Source organism: Cetorhinus maximus, chromosome 16 (genome assembly GCF_964194155.1).
Source record: "Cetorhinus maximus chromosome 16, sCetMax3.hap1.1, whole genome shotgun sequence".
Classification (NCBI taxonomy): Eukaryota; Metazoa; Chordata; class Chondrichthyes; order Lamniformes; family Cetorhinidae; genus Cetorhinus; species Cetorhinus maximus.
In genome coordinates this window covers 81202043-81225708 of record NC_135894.1, presented here as the reverse complement: position 1 = coordinate 81225708, position 23666 = coordinate 81202043, and the positions used below count along the sequence as shown (strand labels likewise).

The 23666-nt window shown below is 45.1% G+C and overlaps 1 protein-coding gene across 4 annotated transcripts in view; it reads right to left on the bottom strand.

Annotated features, from left to right (window-relative positions):
- LOC144691760 (exosomal polycystin-1-interacting protein-like) overlaps positions 1–23666 on the bottom strand; it is a 71740-nt gene that overhangs the window by 11256 nt on the left and 36818 nt on the right. The window contains exon 1 of one of the 4 annotated variants that reach the window (XM_078560202.1): positions 1423–1596. The exons of the other annotated variants lie outside the window; for them this stretch is intronic. The gene's annotated coding sequence lies outside the window, so the exon portion shown is untranslated. Of the gene's footprint in view, positions 1–1422; positions 1597–23666 lie in introns of those variants that run through there. 4 annotated transcript variants of the gene reach the window in all.

Sequence of the window (23666 nt, the reverse complement as noted above, 5' to 3'; positions counted from 1 at the left end):
GCAGCTGGGAAAAGGCAATTTGCCTGTGCCCCCCTCTGAGTGCACAAGGTTGTGTGCACTCGCCTCCAAGTTCCTCCCGACGTTCAGGTCGCCAGGTGCATGGCTTTTAAAAGCAGTCGTAAATCACGCCGTCCTGAAGTCACGCCAAAGTGGGAGGTAAATTTGACGTGGGGGATGATTCCAGCGTGCAGCCACAATGATGAGGTGTAAATGCATTAAAATTAAGTTCCCGACGTTGGACAGCGGGAAGCACCATTGATGGGCGGAGCAGACGATCACAAACTGGTTTCACGCCAGTTTAAAACTGATTGTTGGCCTTCTTGCCATAGTTTCCGCTCACGCCTGTCATGATGTCCGCCGCCAACGGAAGTGGACGATTCTGGCCTCAGATTTATCTCAGTGTGATTTGAACCTATTCATAGAAAGAACTATTCTCAGAATAAGGGGAAGGCCATTTAAGACTGAGATGAGGAGGAATTTCTTTACTTAGAGGACGGTGAATCTTCGGAATTCTCTACCCAGAGGGCTGCAGTGTAGGAGCTGAATCATCGAGCATGTTCAAAACAGAAATTGATAGATTTCTGGATACTAATGACATCAAGGGATATGGGGATAGCAGGGAAAAATAGCGTAGAGGTAAATAATCAGCCTTCAGCCTGTTTGAACGGCAGAGCAGGCTTGATGGACCGAATGGCCTACTCCTGCTCCTATGATCCTACAGTACAATTGCTTCTGGAATCAGTGGCGTGGGTGAGCTATCTTTACTTCGATCTAGATACCAACAGAATCCACCCACAACATTTGCTCTCCATATAGTTATCTGTTTCAACACAAATCTGAATTTTAACCAAAGGCGTGACTCCATCCCACTCCAGCAAAATATTAACCAGACTCAGAAAACATGCTGTTGACAGTTTCAAAGGTCATCCCCACCGTTACCTCAAACAGAAAATGCAGAGGTGTGATCACCATAGTAGCGACGTTTTATGAGCTGATATTTCAACCTTCAAGGACAGTGGCGAGAACCATTGTAATTGTTCCTTCGGACAGACTGAACTGTATCCACAAAATTACCTCAAGACAGTCATTTAATAACACTTGTTCCAGTCCAAAAATAAATGGATTAATAAATATAAATCTTTTGCAATTTCTATAATAAAACGTTTTGTGAGAAAATTTCAAAAACGATCTTGCCAGTTAAATTTATATTATAGTAGACTCACATGTGTCAAGGAGATACAACAGTAAGAAAAAACTCTTCATGCCATTTCTTTTTGTTTCTTCAACTAGTCATTTTTTACAACAAGATTCCAACTATATGCCATATGCCTCCTTGAAATATTCAAGAAAAGCATTGATGTGCATTAATTAAAGGCCACAGGGTTGATCATTTATAAATACATTGACAATTCTCTAACATACCCTGTGATATTTTCATAAGAAAGGACTGGCAATAAGGCTTCATATGGTGCCATTGGCAGCTGAGCTGTCCAGAAGGGGTCATAATTTTAGTTTTATCATTGTCAGGGATGAATTTTCATTTGGTTCCAATTCCTTCTCTTGCTCTCCTGAAAGTCAAGGCTTGTGTTGGGTTGTGGTTTCCTGCTGCCCTATGGTATCTAGGCCAAGTGGTCACTGTTGACACGTGAATTATATGAGAGATCTTTAACTGATTCTTGGCAGAGCATTTAGACATGAATGCTGAGCCCAGTCCTGTTCTCACCCAGAATCTGTACAGACAATCACATGTAGCGATTGTGACCTGTAAGACCATGCCCTAACTAACCCAACTGTCAAATTTCAGCTGCTGTCCTGGTTGAGGTCAGTCAGTTCAGCACAGATCATGGATACAACCTGGGACCTTCCCGATTGTCATGGCTTACTGCCCTACAATGCAGACTATTCACCTACTGAGCCGTCAGTATGAGTGGAGTGAAGACTTCACGCAAGTTAGGAGCTTTTCACTAAAGCTCCTAATCTTGTGTAAATGCTTTCCATTGGATAATTTTCAGAAAGGCAATATATTTTGATGAAAAAAATCAGCACACAAACAGGTGAAAAGGTGAATAGTTGTGAAACATCAATTTTGTCAAAAGCATTAACATCCAGTAAAGTCTGAAACAAACTGAAAGAAGGAGGTGTTACTTCTGAAGTTTGAATCAGCACACACCCCAGGCAGCAAGATTCACAAGCAGCACATGCATAATAGAGAAAAAGCATATGACTTACATTATGCAGATAATACATTGTTAAATTCTGAATCAGCCATCATCAGCATAGTCAAATAATATAAAAATATAGGTAGAGCAGCTTAGTTAACTCATCAGACGGAAGAATAATTTTCTCCAATTGCATCTGCTTCTTGTTGCATGATTATTTAATTACTGCTTCATAGCAACCTGCTGGCAGCTGGTTTATGTGTCTACTGTGAAATGTATAGGGATGGTTCCAATTACACTGTTTTCTGTCTTAATCCAGAAAGCAGACTACTGTACTGAAGCTGTCGTGGCTCATAGCTGTTGCAAATGTGTTTTTTTAATGGTATATAGGTGGGAGCCAAAGAAGACTATTTGTTTCTCCTTTTTTTTTTGCAGTTTCCTGCCAATAGGTTTCTACAGAGAGATTTTGGCAGTTGGGGTAAATTTCTGCAGTGTGCTGTTTGTGTACTCCTGCTGCTGATCAGCATTCTCTTATTCCTTGATTCTTGGCAATCACCAGGCCAAGACACAGGGGAAGAGCAGCAGTCAGCAGCATGAGCACACAAACTGGAACAGATCCACGTTGTGAGAATATGAATAACTTCAAAATGGATCAAGTTAGGAAAAACACTCTGAGAGATTGAGGCAGGCTTCCATAGCTCCCACTAATGTTCCAGAATGGGATAATATTTCAGCTTTAACGTTAAGGTTAAAGTTACCCATAGATTCTTAGAGGGCAGAATTTTGAGTTCGGCGGGCCCGGGACCGTCCGGGAATTGGACCACCGCCCGCGATTGGCCCCCCCACCCCCCTCCCCCCCGACCACAATTTCACGCTGGCAGGCCAATTAAGGCCCATCCAGCGTGAAACGCGGCTCCCCACTGGTCGGGAAGGGCCGAGCGGGCCGCCGGGTCCAATGGTGATCTGGCGGCCGGTTTAAGAACAGCCCAGAAAGCCCCTGGAAGGCTGCCATGGAAGAACGTCTGTTCTGCATTAGCTAAGTGATGGAGTTGAGTGCGGCTGGAGATGTTAGGCGGGAGGGCAGGTCTTGCGGGCACTAGGCCCCCCCCACCCCATAGACCTCAGTGGTGCTAAAGTCTGAGTACCAACTGTCAATGATGCCGGAGCTGGCCAAGGGGGTGAGCCCTAGCTCCTTGGACTGAGTGCCTTGCGGCTCGAGGGCCACGACTCGGATATGCCCTGTGAGGTGTTCCTCAGTTGGGGTTGGCCAGGCTGCAATGGCGCTGCAGGTAGAGAGTGGACTAATCATTGCTCCTCTATCCTTTCAGGAGAAGACAAGTTATAAGCAAGCAGAGAGGACATGTACAGGTGGAGGCCCGCCAAACCTACTGCTACTGACAAGTTTTGAGCAAGATGTCCTTGAGCTGGAGAGCCGGCATGCTCCAGATGCAACCAGGCATGGAGAGATGGGGATGCCAGACAAAGGTAAGAGTGCAGTGCACCGAGGTGAGAGTTGCAGATTGTGCAACCATTCTAGTGTAGTATCTTCATTGATGGGAGCCTCAAACCTGGAGCCCCCATTGAAAGATGATGGCACCATAAGCAGATCTCCATTGTCTCACCAGGGTACCTGGCATGTACAGTGACGGTGTGATGACTTTAACTAATGACATGTCCTTGTTCTTCCTTTTAGATTCGCCAGCATGCACTTGCTCTCTGGACCCCAACGGGCCACCTCTGATGCAAGAGGACCACCAGGCTTCGTTTGCACTGCGTATCACCTGCTCTCTGAACAAGGCACCAGCGCAGATACCAGCACATCGGTGGGCATTAGATCTGCAGCTAGAATGTCGATGCACATTGGTGAGGGTACTTCACACTCGCTTGAGGTGCAGGCAGACGCCGAGAGTGCCCGGGTCGACGGCAGTCGGAGGACTGGGGACCAGGACGATGCTCAGTCGAAGGCTGATGATGAGCCTCTGGAGTCGTCCATTAGACGGCAGATGCTGTATGTCCAGCGGGATGTGCGGGAGGATCTGCCGGAGATCCATGAGGGTCTGGGTTCCATGGTCTTCGTTGTGGAGGAGTCCATGCGGAGCATGAGCGCTGCATTGATCCTCATGGCTGAGTGCACTGCTTTGTCCATTGAGAGCGTGGTGAATCTCATGCTGAAGGAGCACTGGATCAAGGCACCCCTGATGTTCCTGCCTCCCTGGAGGTTACCAACATCTGCCTCCACACCCTCAGCGTTCTCCTCACCATGCTCCTCTTCTACTGGAGTCATCACCTGTGGCCTTTCCAACTGTGTCAAGATCCTCTTCCTCCAGTGGGTCTCCCCTTGCCAGTGCCAGATTGTGGAGAGCGCAGCATGCAAGCACTATCGGTGGCACCCTCTCCGGGAGGTATTGTAGTGCACCAGGCATCGGAGGCACATCTTGAGAAGACCTAGGGTACTGTCTACCACTGCCCTTGTGGAGGCATGACTCCTGTTGTAACGTTGCTCTGACTCTGTTCTTGGGTGGCGGAGAGGCATCATGAGCCACTTCTTCAACGGATAGCCCTTGTCCCCCAGCAACCATCCATCCAGCCAGGCTGGAGCACTAAAAAGCCTCAGCACCTGGGAGTGTATCAGGATGTACGCATCAAGGGAGCTGCCAGGCTACCTTGCACAGACTTGCAGAATATGCATCCTGTGGTCACAGACTATCTGCACGTTTATGGAGTGGAATCCATGTTGACAAAGGCACCCGGCTGACCCGATGGCGCCTTGACAGCCACGTGTGTGCAGTCAATTGCAGCCTGGACGCGGGGTAACCCAGCAATCGCTGCAAAGCCTCTGGCTCGCTCAGCCTGGCTGGCCTTGTCCGTATGGTAAAGAATAAAGCTCAGTACCCACCTGAACACCAATAAGTCCTGAAATGAAGCCTGGAAATGCTAACAATGAAGCCCTGAACAGAGATGAAGCTGCCAAGTACCAATAAGCAACCAGCAGCAACTATCTCCAAAACTCATCACTACTCATACTAGCAATGCTGACCCTTTTTGTCCTGCACTTGGATGGGGTTTAGCAAATTGTCGGCTGTCCGCCTGCCCGCTTTACCCATTTGACTAGTGCGAAATCGCACGGGCAACGTAAAATACAGCTCAGTTGCCTTTTTAATGGCCTTCTGGCCTCATAATTGATGGCGGGCGCGGTTCCAACTCCCAGACCGAAAAATCGCGCAAGTGTGCAATGACGTCAAGACGCTCACCTGACTGGATTACCAGTCCAGTGACAATGCCACCACCTCCCCCTGTAAATAGTTTAAATTTCAGAGTACACACCATTAGAATTAAAAGTACGCAAAAAATTGTACAATCTGGTTATTTTTGAGATGTCAATAAGCTTATAAACAGAGTCAACTATTTAAAGGGTCATCATCACCATTTTGGAGATGGATAGAGCCCAAAAAAGATTTATGGCCTAGGGCTATGCCCAGAACATGGTAGTTTCATCACATGCAAGTGATAGAAACAATATATTTGTGACTCATTTTCATAACACAAGTTCTGCCAATGTGACACAATGATATTATGTTGAATTTTTCCAAATAACTTGTGTAACAAGTTATAAGGTGTAACAGCATCCTTTAAAAAGCAACTGACTATGACAGTAAAATGGCCTTGTTCTGAATTTTCAGATTAAATTATGCTACTTTAACTTGCACATAGGAATAGGAGTAAAACATTCAACCCCTTGAGCCTGTACCACCATTCAATTAAATAATGGCCGATCTGTACCTCAGTCAATTCATTCATTTTATTCCACATCCCTTGATACCCTTATCCAACAAAAATCTTTTGATCTCAATAATGAACTATTTAAATTGACCCAGCATCTACAGCCTTTTTATTAACTGAATAGCAATTGTGATTAACTATGTGCAGGTGGAGGGCACTGATCGGGTTGTTACTTGAGCACATCTAGACACTTAATGACACTAGGGTGAAGGTTGAATTAGGAGCTATACTGGTACTTATAATGTTTCACTCTGTGAATAAATCTAAATTGAGTAAAGATTAGCTCTGGTTTCATCCTTCCCCAACTGGCTATCAGAAATTGAACACTTGAGGGAGAGACTTCCAAATTCCCATTACGCCTTGTGTGAAAAATTCCTTCCTAATTCCACACCTAAATGGCCTGCTTCTAATTTTAAAATTTTGCCCTCTTCTGGATTTCCCCCACCAAAGGAAATATCTCTCTTTACAGTAGCAGTTGTAGCTCAGAGGTTAGCATGTTGCCTATGAGTCAGAAGGCTGTGGGTTTAAGTCCTACTCTCAAAGACAAAGTTGGAGGTATCATCTTTAGAATGAGATGTTAAATCAAGGCCCTCTATCAGGTGGATGTACAAAATCCCATGGCAATATTTTGAAGAACAGTTCTCCTGGGTGTTCTGGACAATATCTATCCCACAGCCACTAAAAATAAATTAACTGTTCATTATCACATTGCTGCTTGAGAGACCCTGCTGTGTGCATTACAAAAGTGATAACACCTCAAAAGTATTTCATCAGCTATAGAGCACTTTGAGACATCTTAAGGTTGCAAAAGGCGCCATGTAAAATGCATTCTTTCTTTCCCTTTTACCCTATTGAATCCTTTTATCATTTTAAATATCTTGATTAGGCCACCCATAATCTTCTATATGCTCTATATGCTCTATATTTTACAACCTGTCCTCATAATGTAACCCTTTAAGTATAATTTTGGTGAATCTGCACTGCATCCCCTTTAGCCAATATCCTGAGGTACAGTGTTAAGATACTGAAGACTGTGCAATCATCAGCGAACATTCCCACTTCTAGCCTTATGTTGGAGAAAATGTCAGTGATGAAGCAGTTGCAGATGATTGGCCTGAGACACTACCCTGAGGAACTCTTTCAGTGATGTCCTGGGACAGAGATGACTGGCCTCCAGCAACTACAAGTATCTTCTTTCGTGCTAAGTATAACTTCAACCAATGGAGAATTTTCCCTTTGATTCCAATTGAGTTCAGTTTTACTAGGGATCCTTGCTGCCACACTCAGTCAAATGCTGCCTTGATGTCAAGGGCAATTACACTCACATCACCCCTGGAATTCAGCTCCTTTGTCCATGTTTGTACCAAGGCTGTAATGAGGTCAGGAGCAGTGGCACTGGTGAAACCCAAACTGTGCATTGGTGAGCAGGTTGTTGCTGAATATGTGCCACTTGATAGCCCTGTTGACATCACCTTTCATCACTTTCTTAATAATTGGGAATAGACTGATGGGGTGGTAATTGAGTGGATTGTATTTGTCCCTTTTTGTGGATAGAACATTCCTGGGCAATTTTCCACATTGTTTGGTTGATGGCAAAGTTGTACCTCCTCTTTTCCTAATAACTTGAAATCCTCATCCTTAATTTATCTTTCTTAATTTTCTTCATAACCTCAACCCGCGTACAATGTTTACAATCTCCACTCACCTTATAGCTCACTTTGAACATTCTGTTCCTCTGACTCCATCCTTTCTTCCTCCCTCTCCTTTGCACCAACATTTGTGGCATAGGGTTTCAGCTTTCTTAGTCTTACTCTCTAGAACCGTCTCCTCAAATTTTTTGACTTCACTTTTTCGTTAAAAACTTCCTTAAAACCCAGTTCTTCAATTAAGCTTTCCTCCTAATCTCTGCATTCCCCAATCAGCATCCATTTTTCTTAGGCTTACTTGTGTTGCCTTAGTACATTTTCTCAGATAAAGCAATATCTAAATAAAGCTTGTTGTTATTATGTCTGTAACTTTGTTTTCATGATGTGCTTTTCAGGCTTCTCTGTATCATATTCTTTTTCTTTACATGTCCATAAAGAGTGGAGGGAAAGCATCTCACAACACCTGGCATCACTCACTCCACCTGGTGCAAGCAGCAACATATCAGTTTACGCCAGGCGTTCTACCTAGGTTGCACTTTGGATTGATTCCACCATAAAAAGTGTGGAAAAGCACTCTGCTGATTGCAAGGCTAGTTGGCATCCATCCTCAGCTGCAGGGTCCTAAGATCAGGATCATCATGGACCTTGTGTTTAATACGAAGACACTGCTAACATTCTCTGGAATCATTAGACAGTGTGCCAAGAAAAATTTGACAGAAAAGTGGATGAGTCCACATGTCCACCTCAATGCAATGTGCACAAGGGTTTTCCATCACTGGGGTCCACCATGGAGTGTGTGCAAACTGCAGAGGTATAGGTAGCCGAGTCCCCAATGTCAGGAATCCTTTACATGGTGGGAGAATATCTGCTGAATAATTACACTGCTGTTATGAAGTCCCTGGGCTTCATTCTCTAAGGGACACTTATTTCACACCCCTTCGTGGATCGCCATCCTGATGTTGGTGGAGGGGCTGGTGCGCTCCAGCGATCCCTTGAGTGATGCAGCCGGATCTCCTTACTCTTGGTAGGGGCACCCGTGGCAGCAAGGTTGGGAGGAGGTGCCTGACAAGGTGCAATCCAAAAAGCTCTCAATGGCAGAATAAACATAAAAAGGCTGTGTGTCTCACTGGCTGAGAAGGCGGAAGAAGGCTACCGTGGTGAGGTGATCCTGGTCATCGTGGTTTGACACATCACCAAAATCTGATCAGCAACCCATTAAGATTGTGTGGACAATGATGGCGCCCCAAGGTCCCCACATTAAACTAAATCATGTACAAGCTTCTATTGGGGTCCATTTGCCAAGTCCTGTGACGATGGACGATGGCAACTGGGACAGGATTGCGACCTGGGAGTCCCTAGTCAAGAACCTGCAGACAGATGACAGATGCGTGAAGGTCGTTGAACACTTGTGTTGTGACTGAGGTGTCGTTGGGCAGTAGTATCTGTGACTGAGCAGCCGTTTTTAGGATACCCTCTGCTCACCCCAAATGGGAAGGGGGATAAAAAGACGTGACACTTTCCCATGACTGGGGAACCGCAACCTGCGGGATCACCATCTTTGTGGTCAAAGAAAGAAAGTTTTAAATTTTGCAACTTTGAATGTTAAAACACTCATGGATAATCTCAAGAGTGACCATCTAGGAAGATGAACTGCAATCGTACCACATGAACTATCAGCACTTCATCACGTCATCAGCACTTACGCCCTGACCCTCAACTCCGATGAAGACGCCAAGGAAAAGTTCTATTCTCATCTCGATAGATTCCTCATTGAAATCCCAAAAGAAGAAAAGATCATCCTTCTGGTGGGCTTTGATGTCCAGGTCGGCCATGACTCTGATGTCTGGATCGGAAAAATTGAGAAAAATGTGTTGGGAGAAGCTAATGGAAATGGTGTCCTCTGACCGACAAAGTGTGCTCAGCATGCTCTCATTATAACAAACACCCTCTTTCACCAGAAGGACAAATAAAAAACCACATGGAGAAGTCCTAGATCAAAGCATTGGCACTTTCTCAGATTATGTCACTGTTAGAGTCAAAGATAGAAGTGATGTCTTTCTCACTCGATCCATGTGGGGGACTGTTGCCTGCTGGAAAGATCATAGAGTTGCTCTATAGGTGATAAACATCCACCTAGCACCAAGTCATCTCAAGGCCCTAAAGTCCAAGATGAAGAAGGTCAATGTCTTAGCCCTAAAGCAGCCTGACCGGAGAGAGCAATTCCAAGTGCACCACACAACCAATCTGGAAAGTCTTCACATATTCAACTCAATTCCAGAGCAGTGGGATCAAATAAAATCAGCTGTACCAGATTCTTGTGCCCAGACTATTGGGTTCGAGCACCACCATCACCAGGACTGGTTCGATGAAAATGATGCTGAAATATGTGACCTCTAAGAACAAAAGCTTTCACTGATTGGCAGAGCAACCCAAGGTAATAAGTCAAGAAGGTGGCATTGTGATAGCTCAAGGCTGACACCCCAAAAAAAATCTGGAAGACATGGGACATATGGTGCAAAGAGAAAGCCTGAACGATCCAACAATATGCTGACCATCATGACATGTGAAGCTTTTTTGAAGCCACCCAGGCCACGTATATGCCAAGGTCAAATGGATAAAATCCTTTTCATTCACAGGATGGTGTTTCTCTTCATAAGGATGACAATGCCATCCGTCAATGCTGGAAAGAACATTTTCAACAACTCCTCAACCATGGACCCGCGCACAGTAGCAGCTGATACTCTCCAGCACCATGTGGTAGAATACATGAGTGAACCATCATCGATGGGAAGAGCTGCAACAAGTAATCAAACAGAGGAAAAACAACGAAGCCTGTGGTTATGATATATTTCAGCTGAGGTCTTCAAAGCTGGTGGGCTTTTTATTAACATCAAGACTCTTTTCATTCTTTGCACCCACCACCTCCCCTCATCTCCCAACCACCCACCCCACAACTTCAGGAATGCGACAATTGTAACAATCTTCAAAAAGGGAGATAAATTATTCTGTGGAAATTATAGAGATATTTCCCTCCTGACCATAGCAGGAAAAATCCTGACATATATTTTCCTGAATCACCTACTTCCTGTGGCTGAGGAAATCCTCTCTAAGTCATGGTGTAGCTTTAGACTTTCCAGAGGAACCTCTTTTTCTCGACTCTCAAATGGCCAATGATCCAGGGGAGGACAAAGAAAACACTTCTGCAAACACTCTGAAGCTCTCTCTCATTGACGCTGAGTGACAATGACATTAATGATTGCGAGGAGCTTGCTACCAGTTGTTCAAAATAGTGTCAACTTGACATTGAGCCTCATCGTGCTTTGAGTCACAAAGTCTTAATGATGAGGCAGAACGGTGGCAGAAAAGGAAAGAAAAAGAAGCAAATCCTGCACTCCAGAATGCACTATCTCATGGGACACCCTGCCCCATGTACCGAAAGATTGGTGGGTCAAGATTTGGCCTGTACAGTCACATGAAGACCCATGACAGAAACTCACGACCCTGAATAGACGTCATCCTCAAATCAAGGGAAAGCTGGTGGTGACTACTCCTCTCAAACTTCAACTTTCTGGAGGTATGGATTGAAAGACCCATTTCAAAGTCCGTCACCAGACTTCTTACTCAGAAAGCTGTTAGCATGCAGGATGGGACATTACTGGAGGTTGCTGACTCATAGGCCAACATGTTGAAAGACCTCTTTAGCCTAGCTGCTCAAGTGACATTAAATGTGCCTGAAAGCAATTAGGACCAACAGCCACCACCACCATTACCTAGGATTCAGTAGAAAGTACAGCACAGCAATAGTCCATTCAGTCCAACCGGTCTGTGTCATTGTTTATGCTCCACACAAGCCTCCTCTTCTAACCCTATCAGTTGAACCTTCTATTCCTTTCTCCCTCTTGTATTAATCTAGCTTCTCCTCAAATGCATCAATGTTAATCACCCCAATTACTCCTTGTGATAGTGACATCCATATTCTAATCACTCTCTGGGTAAAGAAGTTTTTCCTGAATTTCCCATTGGAATTATTAGTCTCAACCTTATATTTATGGGCTCTAGTTTTGGTCTCCTCCATGCATCCACTCTACCTCTAATCTAGTGAATCCTTTTGTAATCTGAAGGGTTTCTATCAGGTTGGTCTGCAGCCATCTCTTCTCAGACATGGCAGTAGCATTGCAAAGAAATCTCAATACAGAGAGGCAGAGGGCTATCTGAATGCCATGATGTTGAGACCCAGCAGCCAGCCATCTAAATTCCTCCTGTTACTAAGGAGCATCCAGTAGAAGAATAGGATTAGGTCCTGGAGCACACAAATCACACACCATTAGAAAAGTCAAACGAGGTTAAAAAGCATTCACCACATGTACCTAGCATAACATTTTATTGTACCGTACTTCAAGCATATTTGGAGACTTTTCTTAGGATGGTGGTTGAATTAGTCCTGGGGCTAATATGAAAAATTGTGTATTTGACTGGGAAATGTATATAATTACAAAAATGAGCCGACCAAGGACATAACATTGAGTGGCTGAATTTGGGCAGGATAGGGGTGCTGAGTGGGGTGGTGGTGGGAGGGGGTGGGGCTGTTAATGCATTGGATAGATGAGGCAAAGATATTGTCCATTACAATGTCTAGAAGAAGAGCCGAGCAGAAATATGGTGAAAGGACATCTGATATGGAGGCATGATACTCAGTTTGAAGGTAACTGACAGAGTTTGCAGCATGCCATTCCTTGCTATGCTATTTTAGGTAGGTGAAAGAACGGTTATCCTGATTTGACAGCAGTACAGTATATTTTCAATCAATCCAAAGGGCTGAAGTAACTAACACAACTATCAAGTCCGAATGACCCTTCAACAGAAGGTTCTGTTGAAGGGTCATTCGGACTCGAAGCGTTAACTGTGTTCCTCTCCACAGATGCTGCCAGACCTGCTGAGTTTTTCCAGGTATTTTTGTTTTTGTTTTGGATTTCCAGCATCCACAGTTTTTTTGCTTTTAACACAATTATCAATACTTGGTTTAAATTTCAGGTTGGTTGTAGCAGATGCAAAATTTGCAGCTGGCTCCCTGGTGGCCTGGGCCTATGGAGGCAGTTGTTCTCAGCCATCTTCAGGTAGTCATGTCATGATCTGGAGGATGGTTTATGGAATCATGATAGGTGCAGCCAAGCCACAGTAGCCTAGATATCTGCTGATCTCCCTTGTGCGTCTTCATTCAACTTGAGTCACTTCAGCTACAACATGTTGTATTTTGGGGCATATTGCAGCCAAGTCCCCATCATAAATTTTACTTTCATTTGTTGCTGCCATGGGACTCTTCAGCTTGCAACACAGTTATGTTATGACTGCCCAAGCTTCCGTGGTGGTTCATATTGAAAGATTTTTGTAAGCCATTTTTAAAATCTGTTCCTGTTCTGCAAAAGTCTTATAAATGATTCAATTAAAGCCAATTTTCCACTGACTTAGTGGGACATAAGGGACTTTTTTTTAGAGTCATTTAAAAAAAAACTTTCCAACCCAGCCCAAACTGCTGCCACCCATGCCAAATGTTGTTGTCCAAACCTGGGCCTTTCTGATCCCGAGGTACTTGAGGGTATCCTGCAGTTTCCTTCATTGAAAGTCAGCAGCCATCCCCAGCCTCTGATCCTCCAAGCTCTGCAAACCTCAGTTCATTGAAAACTCTTCTGCCTGTGTCCTATTCTTGCACAGGTCCTTATCCATGGTTTCTGTCATTGCTGACTTACTTTGGCTCCCTGTTCTCTAATGCTTCCAATTTAAAATTAATATATTAGTTCCTTCATGGCTTTTCCCCTCCCTATCTCTGTAACTTCCTGAGTTCAACAGCCTCCTCGAACTGCACTGGGTTAAAAACTCCAGCATCACAGCTACAAGACTACTGTAAATATCCTATTTTTCAAAGCAGTGGCTTGCAATTTGAATAAGGGAATAGAAAGTGGGTTGTTGCTTTCATGATCTGTTCAAACCCCAAACATGCAGCTTTTGTTAGTTCAGTGAATACTGGGCTTTATGGTTTGTTTTCTTTCAATTAATGAAGCCCTTGGTATGTTGTTTGTGGAATATATTTCATCACCATGGTGATCTTTTGCCGCTGGACCTCCTTCATTTGCTTTCCCAAGTGGAAATCTAATTTTCAGTTTGGTTCCTGCACTAAAAAACTCTGCATAATATTATCTGCTTGCTCATGACACCGCTTGTGGCTAGTCTGGAATCCGAAACATTGCTGCGGTGTTTAACATGGTCCCATTTCAAGACAGGGAGTGGAACTGAATGGAGGGCAGACAAGTGGAGCATGGGAGGGTGCTGGGGAGTGGAGCACAGGAAGCGGGGACCTGGGGAATGGAGCATAATGGGATTTAGGGGTGGAACAAAGCCAGGAGTGAGAAGTGGGGCACGGTAGAAGTGGTAAGGGGGAGAGACTGGAACAAAGAAGTGCAGACAGGGGATGAGACCTTGAAAGAAGTAGGAGCTTACCTATTCAAGCCAGCACATCACAGCTTCCAGTTTGTACCTGTTCATATAACTTAAGGAATTTTAAAAGATTTATAGCAAGACTAACCAGTCATTGAGCATGCTGAGACTTGCTTTTTAACCTTGGCCCTTTCAATGGAAAGCTATTGAGAATAAAAACCTTAGGGGAACCATTTTAGGAGTAATTAGATTTTTAGAAATTATATAAGACATCAGAACGAGTAAAAGCATGAATTCCAAAACTTCCTGAGGTAACATTGAAAGCAAAAATATTATATGAGCTGATAGCTTGGAACTGCAGCCAACAAGCACAGTATGTGAGCTAACACATGCATACAGCTGAGGAGAAAACTTGCAATGGCCTGCTTCTCCTGCCACCTCTTTACACATATATTCTTCATCCTTCAGCTGTGATTAATGAATCCCCTAAAAATATAATTCTCCCTAACACTTATGGACCCTGCCTCAAACCGAAGGACACAAAAGAAAACATGGCACAGCTCAAAATGTTGGACATGGAAATTCGGGCAATTTTAAATAACCTGACAATATTTGTTAAATAGCCAGTGTCGTTGGACAATTAACTGGTTCAGAACTCAGGCGGTATTGCCAGTGGGATAGTATCTTCATGTATGCCTACAACAACACATTTACAAAGATTCATCTAAAACAATACCTGTGTATTGCAGTGGGTTATCACAACATTTGGGATTGTTTAGAATGATGGCTCTACTAAGCAATAGTGCAATGAGTTTACGAACTGTGGATATCACAGTAAAATTTTGACCCTGAATAATAGGGAATGGGTAGAGGTAAGCAAACCCTCTGTTAAAAAGAAAATAAAATCACAACTAAAAGAAGTGAAACAACTGCACCTTATTTTGAGTTAGAAAGCATTTACATTCACAAGGAACTTTGAATTCATCTTTAATCCTAATTGAAAGCAAAAGCAGAAAAGTCATTGGTTCTTCTGATTTCATTAGTGATTCATTATAATTATAATAGAAATTGTCATGTCTTTTCAAGTGCTCTGACGTGAATTGCCATATTTCAATTGCATCAGCTGCAAGGGCGAAGAGGTTATTTAGGGTATGCTGACTTGGATGGGAGTTTACTAGGCTTTCCACTCTCCACTGATTTGTTGGCAAAGCCACCAGCTGTCATGACTTTATGTACGAAAATATTTTCCCTTTACATCCTTTCACCTTATGAAAACTCTTATAACTGTAAAACGTTTCCAAACCCATCGTGCTAACCCCACCTACTGTCACTTTGCCAGTCTTCCTTCAGCTGCTGCTCAGTATCCGATTCTGCCCACCCCTCATCCCTTGTAAAATTCCTTGGGACGTATCACTATATTGTTGTATAGTAATGCAAGGTCTGTCAGCAGAGGAATGGAGCCTGAGCTGTCAGATAATTGATTGTGAATATGTGTTCACTAGCATGTGCAAATCTCACCTGTATCCATGCAGAACCCTGACAATTTGGGCTAAATTGGATAGCCCTTGAAGTCAGGTGCAGAGATCGTGATGTGCGATTCCCACACATGTTCAAAGTGATGCAGGCAGCACATAAACTTTGTGCTGCGTGCTAATTATAATGATTTGTGACATGCAGCCCAGCACTGAACACATGACTGAGTGGTTGCATGGCTGAACATGGGCCCAGGTTCATGTGAGGCTAACATCACTTAAAGCTAGCCTGCTCTACTTAAAGTCAGACTGCACCCCTAAAAGGTGAGCAGCACTCTGGCTGCAGCGGGGACTGAAGTTGCTTGAAGAAGAGAGTAGAAGACCGGAAGGAAGCAGCAGAAATGGCACAAAACGACAGAGAGCGTGCCCTAAGGGTCTTGGAGGCTGCACTGTAGACATTGGGTGGAATCTTCTGCTCTCTCTGGTGGTGAGCTTGGAGGTGGGAAGGGCATTTAATTAGGCAGAATGGTGGCGTACTGGAACCCTGTCACCTTCCCATCTCTGCCAGAATTAAGTTCTGGATGGGAAGGCCCATGGTCAACCTTCCCCATCAGCAACTGATGCCCTTTAGGTCGCCAATTAATGACTAGTTAAGGGCCTCATTCTGCCATCACTGGTATTAACCCAGCTGCAGGCGGGCCTGTCACCATGCGATGTGCATGACAGCTAAAACTGTGCAGCCAGCTTGTCACCTCCAGGGGGACTGGGGTTCGGAGAGGGGGAGGGGTGTTCCTTTGATCGGAGGTACTCAGTGCGTGATTGAAGGACTGGACATCGAGAAGCGGGGGGGGCCTGAAAACCACCCCACTTCCCTTGATGCTGACCTCCCAGCAGCCCTCTCCCTGCAACCCCCACCCCACAAAACCCACTTCCCACCCAGCATTACTTAGCTGTGACCTGGGTCACTCCGTGATCCTGGGACTCCAGTAGGTTTTTTTCCAGCAGTAGCCACACTGCCCCCTCCCCCACCCCCCCCACCCCTCACCCAGTGGCGCTGCTGGGCACCAGAGCTGCCAGCCTCTGATTGGCCAGCAGCTCTCAGTAGTGAGACTTCCACCCCCAGAGTCTTGATTCCAGGGGAAGGCCAGCTGCTGGCCTTGCCACCACCTGATTGGCTTGTGGTTTGGTGGGCTTCCCCGAAATGATGCAGTGAGGTCTCTCACCAGCTCTCCAGCCAGCAGGTGGGACCTCCAATGCCTCTACAAGATTTTACCCTTTGGTCTATGATGTGGGCAGGGAGCTGGGAGTTCCTCATCCTACAGGGGCCGCGACGCCCTCCAGACAAGTGTTGAGAAGGTAGTGGGTGATGTGGTCTATGCCGGTGCGGGGCTCAGGATGCTGGACCAAAAGGAGTTCAATGAACCCCCACGAGTTGTCAAAGTCAGTAAATGCATCCTCACATTCCATATTCTACCAATTGCAGCACTGACCTCACACACTGCTCTGTTCGCCTGACCTACTTCATTCACCAACCAACAATTAATTTTAACCACAAGTGAAATCTAGCATTACGTCACCCTCCTTCACTTAGCACTGCTGGAAGCTGCACACTCACATCTTACAGCTTTCACACACTGCCAGCTCATCAACTGTGGCTGGCACATCACTCAAACACATAGCACCACACTCACTGATACACTCCCCTCTCTTTTGCAGAACAAGATGGCCCATAATAGACAGAAGCAGCAGCTAAACAATGTGGGGCAGGTATGACTGAGCGTTCTGGCCCCCTGGAGGAGACGGTGCTGGAGTAACTGGAGCTACTGTCACTGAGGCCGTGGCCAGCAATGCCACTGAGGCCATCGAGGATCATTCAATCTGACTCTCATACTGGCATTATACAAATTTTAGAGGGTAGAGTAGAGGCAGCATCTGCACATGGTGAGTATCTGGGCATGAGTGGGCAGCAGCCAGGGCAGGGGGAAAGGATCACGAGGCTGCCAGCTCCCCAGGGGGTGAGGTCACACGTGAGCTCTGTGCAGAGGACTTGGATGAGGAAATTGATTAGGTGTTTTATAGGAAAAAGCTGACGGACATGTACAATGAAATGCTTGTTGCTTTGGCTGGTCTTCCAAAAGATCTGTTGTCACTGTCAGGGAGCATGGAGGAGTCTGGATCCAACTTGGCACAGGGCTTCATGCAGAGCTTGGAGCCCATCCTTTTCAGTGTGGAAATGGTGACCAACACCATGACAGCATCTCCAGGCCCAACCATGATGTAGCCCCTGATGACTGATCTCTCAGCTTTCATTGCAGAACAGGCAATGAAAGCTGAGAGATCCACACAACATCTGAATGCTGCAGTGGAAGCTCAGACTGACGTCATGAAATCTCAGTTCAGTGCTATGCAGGGTAAGACTGCTGCCATCATGGCTGAAGATACCAGTGCTCAAAGGGGCTTTCACAGCAGCCCAGAAATCTGTGCTCCAGCAGGATTGCTAAGGGTCCACTCTGGCAGAGTGGTGGTGGCTCTGAGGAGCCTGAATCTGCTGCCGTCTCTCATGATGGCATTTTCTCCATCACTGCCACTCCACCAGTGCCATTGCTGTTGACTGTCAGCCAGTCAGCCCACAGTGCTGCCGCCCATGCTGAGGTGGAGAACCCTGAATCAGTGTCTTAAAGGTCCAGAGCTACTGAAGGTGTTCTGCAAGGCCATATGACTGTCCCTCACTGAAAATCAGTAGCTTTCTGCCAACCATGCTGCAGTCATTGGGTTAATACTGTATAGAGGCGCTAGATCAGGGAAAGGCTCTGCAAGACAATCACTAAGGGAATGCACAAGGGTAAATGGCTGAGTACTGAACTGAGCATTGGATGCTCTGTTGAATAAAATTGATATGGTATAGTTGTTTTTGTTTCAGAATTGTGATTGAAACGATGTTGTGATGGTCCATCACAGAGCGATGGTAATGTGTGAAACTGATGAATAACAGGGATCTGGAGTTTACTTCAGGGCAGCTAGAGTCTGATGACATATACACAGGCAGCCCTTCCAGAACGTGGATGTGTCAGCTTCCTCCTCCCTTTTTTCTCCTCCTTCTCTTCCCCCTTCTTCCTCCTCCTCTTTTTCTCCCTTCTCATGCACGCTCCTCCTGTTTCTGTCTATTTAGAGAAAAGGGAATGAAGTCCTGTATCCTGCCATACAAAGCATCTGTTATGTCCCGGATGTAATGATGGACAATGAACTGTAAGATGGGAAATCATGTTTAACCAATCTATTGGAGTTCTTTGAAGAAGTAACATGTGCTGTTAATAATGGGGAACCAGTGGATGTGCTATACTTAGATTTTCAGAGGGCATTTGATAAGATGCAACATCAAAGCTTATTATGGAAAATAAAAGCTCATGGTATAGGGGGTAACCTATTGGTATGGATAGAAGATTGGCTAGCTAACAGGAAACAGAAAGTCAGCATAAATGGGTCTTTCTCTGGTTGGCAAGATGTAATGAGTGGTGTGCCACATGGATCAGCACTGGGCCCTCAACTCTTCACAACTTACATAAATGCTTTGGGTGAAGGAACCGAAGGTATGGTTGCTAAATTTACTGATGACAAATGCAGGTAGGAAAGTAAGTTGTGAAGAGGACATAGGGAGGGTATAAAAGGATATAGATAGGTTAGGTGAGTAGGCAAAGATCAGGCAAATGGAGTATAATGTGGGAAAATGTAAAATTGTCCATTTTGGCAGGAAGAATAAAAAAGAAGCATATTTTCTAAATGTAAGAGATTGCAGAGCTCTGAGGTGCAGAGGGATCTGGGTGTTCTAGTGCATGAATCGAAAAAGATCAGTATGTAGGTACAGCAAGTAATTAGGGAAGCTAATAGAATGTTATTGTTTATTGTGAGGGCAATTGAATACAAGAGTAGGGAGTTTGTGCTTCAGTTGTACAGGGCACTGGTGAGACCAATACTGTCTACAGTATTGGTCTCCTTATTTAGGGAAGGATGTAAATGCATTGGAAGCAGTTTAGAGAAAGTTTACTAGGCTAATACCAGGAATGGGTAGGTTGTCTTATGAGGAAAGCCTGGACAGGCTAGGCTTGTATCTGCTGGAGGTTAGATGAGTAAGAGGCGAAGAAGGGAGTGGTACAGAAGGGAGGGACAATGATATCTGGGGTACTGGGACAAATTGGGATGAGCCGAAACTGTACAGAAGGCACAGTCTTCACCTGAACTGAAATGGCTTCAATGAATTTGTGGAAAGGATGAATTGGATAGTGGAGGAGGATTTAGACTTGTAAAACTGATACAGCAATTGTTTTACAATAAAGATGCATGAGTTTGCGAGGTCAATTAATTATTCAGTTCACCCACTGAGGACTGAAGCAAATGCAGATCATACAGGCCATGTGGATGGGATATCAGCAAATTGGGGGACTTTAAGAGCCAATGCTATACATTCAAGCAGCAGACACAGATCTCACCTCCTGACTCTTCAAAGCCTGTCCACCATCTTACATCTGGACTACTGTGTACTGTACTGATCTCCTTATTTAAGGAAGGATGTAAATGCACTGGAAGCAGTTCAGAGAAGGTTTACCACACTAATACCTGGAATGGGCGGGTTGTATTATGAGGAAAGCCTGGACAGGCTAGGCTTGTATCTGCTGGAGGTTAGATGAGTAAGGGGTGATTTGATTGCAGCATATAAGATCCTGAAAGGACTTGACAGGATGGATGTGAAGAGGATGTTTCCTCTTGTGGGAGAATCTAGAACTAGGGGTCACTGTTTAAAAATAAAGGGTCGCCCATTTAAGACAGAGATGAGGATTTTTTTTTCTCTTAGAGGGTTGAGAGTCTTTGGAACTCTCTTCCTCAAAAGGTGGTGGAAGCAAAACCTTTGAATATTTTTAAGGCAGAGGTAGATAGATTCCTGATAAGCAAGGAGGTGAAAGGTTATTGGGGGTAGGCAGGAGTATGGAGTTGAGGTTAAAATCAGGTCAGTCATGATCTATTGAATGGCGGAGCAGGCTTGAGGGGCCGAGTGGCCTACTTCTGTTCCTAACTCGTACGTTTGCTGTCACCTGGTCTAGCCTGGAAGGCTCCGAAAAAAGTCAGGACCATGATCACCTTGATGACCTCTGGCAGCGCCATCCTCTCCCTGCTCTGAGGTGCAGGTCCGGTTCCAAAAGGTGCCAGGGTTCTGTGATCACTGACCACTCCCTTGGTAAAACACAACAGTCAAACGCTCTTCTCCTGGCTCAGATTCAGGTAGAAGAAGCACTCCCTGAAGAGCATAGGGTCTTCCTCTTTGTTCTCCTCTGCCCACGTGCAACTTGTCTCCTTTCCTGCCTCTGCTCCATCTTCCTCTGATCCTGCAACCTAAGTGTGACCACAACAAAGCTCCATGACTGGGAGTAAATGGTGTAATCAGAGACCTTGCAGGTGCAACCAACTCCTTCCCAATATCCAGCAGCACTTTTTCCAGATTTTACCAACTTTTAAGAACTCCAAACACCCAGTACTTCCACAAACCCAGTAAGAGCCAGTAGAAATAATAAACAACTAACCTGTAATTTGGATGATGATGCCTTTAAATCATGCTCAGGGAGGCAAAGTGGGGGGAAGGGGTCTCTCGTGCTGCTAAACATTTTTTGAGCTGTGAGTGTGAGAGGTCAACGACTGGAGTGGTGAGGTCATAATGACAGGCCAGGCATCAGATCATCGTTAGATGCTGAGTAATGTAACGATCTGCCCGCTCTGCATACATTTGGCACATGCATGTATCGCATCCCATCCCGCAAAGGCCCTTAACAATATGATGTTCTGCGCGGTTTGCACTGGAAGTGGGTGGGAGCAGTGCAGATGCCAATTTTCTCCCATACCAGCAGCTGTAGTGCTGAAACTACCAGTACTCAGTGGGAGAGCCTTTTAAATTCTCCTCTGCAAAGAACATTAATTAAAATGCACTCATTCGAGGCCTGCGTTGATGCATCATGTGTTTTCTTTTATACGAAGAGTACATTGGACAGTTTAAGAAGTTTATGGGGTTTATTGCCTAATTTGCACATCATTGTAAGTATTGCCTCCTCCCAACATGTTGGAGAATTTTGAAAAGGAATTCTTCAATGTCTTATATGCAACTCTGTGCCCTGAGAAATTTAATTAAAAGAAAGCCAAAACACGAACGTCAATAGATTCACAGGTTTGTTTACTTCTGTTTGGGTATGTCTTCACTGTTTAGGATTTTACAGCTGCCTGTAATCCACCACCTTTGGCATTCAGTCAGTGTTGGCCTGTTGGTTTGACTGGCAGACTGCTCCCTGGGATGCAATTGGTTTTGCCAAGTTGTCCTTCCCTAAGTGAGGCAGACTACTGGCATATAGTTAAAAACAAAAAACTACTGCGGATGCTGGAAATCCAAAACAAAAACAGAATTACCTGGAAAAACTCAGCAGGTCTGGCAGCATCGGTGGAGAAGAAAAGAGTCGACGTTTCGAGTCCTCACGACCCTTCAACAGAACTGAAGGGTCTGTTGAAGGGTCGTGAGGACTCGAAACGTCGACTCTTTTCTTCTCCACCGATGCTGCCAGACCTGCTGAGTTTTTCCAGGTAATTCTGTTTTTGTACTGGCATATAGTGTTTTGTATGGCAATCTGGCCAACAACAGGTCAGCGGCCTGAGGATCGATGATACTGAACATCATCTGAGGCTGTTTCTTTTTAACTTGTGGCCATCAGAGGCTGGATCTCCATCACAGCACAAATATAGCTGAGACAGAGCTGCCTTTGTGCTTCTGATGTCTTATGCATAGCTGTTCTATTAATAACTGTTGCCTCTTTCATTTCCCTCTGTATTTTCCATGTAGTCATTCAGCTTTCCTGTGGTTTAACTCTTCACAAAGCCTGGTGTTGCTTAAACTTACACAAAACCTTTAGAATGAACGAGCATCTTCGTTGGAAACCTAAATTTGCTGGGATTCCATCCATTTTCACACCACTTCTCCTGGTGAGGGTCGTGATGGCAGTAGGTTGAGCAGGGCCAACCAGTCTTCCTGTTCCTCGGCCAGATTCCAGCTCCTCCTGGGGGATCTCCCAGGTCAGCTGAGAGATGTAATCCCTCCAGTGTGTCCTGAGTTGGCCTCAAGGCGTCAAGGCCTCAAGCCGTGCCCGGTACAGCTCTGGCGGGAACCAACCAGGGGGCATCCTTATCAGATGCCCAAACCACCTCAACTAGCCCCTCTTGATCCAGAGGAGAAGCGACTCTACTCTGAGGCTCCCCCAGATTGCCAAACTCCTCACCCTGTCCTGTGGAGAAACCTAATTTCCGCCACCTGTACCCGCAATCTTATTTTTTCGGTCATTATCCATAACTCATGACCATAGGTGAGGATGGGGACGTAGATTGACCAGTAAACTGAGAGCTTCATCCTAAAACTCAGCTCCCACTTCACCACCATGGACTGGTAGAGCACCTGCAAAACTGTAGCCGCCGCACTGACCTGCTGGTCAATCTCATGCTTCCCCCACCATCACTCACGACCAAAATGCTGAGATACTTGAACTCCCCTACTAAGGGAAGCTGTTCCCCATCACCTGGAGAGCGCAACCCACTCTTTTCCAGGAGTGAACCCTGACCTCAGAGTTGGCGGTGCTGATCCACATCCCAGCCGCATTGCACTCAGCAGCGAAACGCTCGAGTTTCACTGGAGATCACAAGAAAAGAAGCACAACATCATCTGCAAACAGCAGAGATGCCACCTTCAAGCCCCCAACTGTACCTCGGCTGTGCCTTGATATCGTGTCATGGGATTATTAGTCAATATAAATGCATATCATGTGAAATACTGACAATTACTTTATGCCATTCAAATTTGGAGTAAGGTTTTTGGATGCAGTATTATTTGAACCTCAATAAAAAAAGGGCTAATATTAGTCTTCTTAATACTGCGTAACTTCCAGATTCCATTCTATCTGTTTGCATGGGACATCGTGGGAGATAGTGACTGAAGGAATGCAGGACAATATCTTGGAAGCAGCACAACCTGACTGATTGCTTGGATGGGCAGAAGTCCCCGACATGAGGAGATCAGAAAAGAAAAGAGCGAAGTTTTTTTAAAAAGCTAAATCCCAAACACCTGACTATAAATCTCTAAAACCTTAACCTTTTAACTTTTTAAA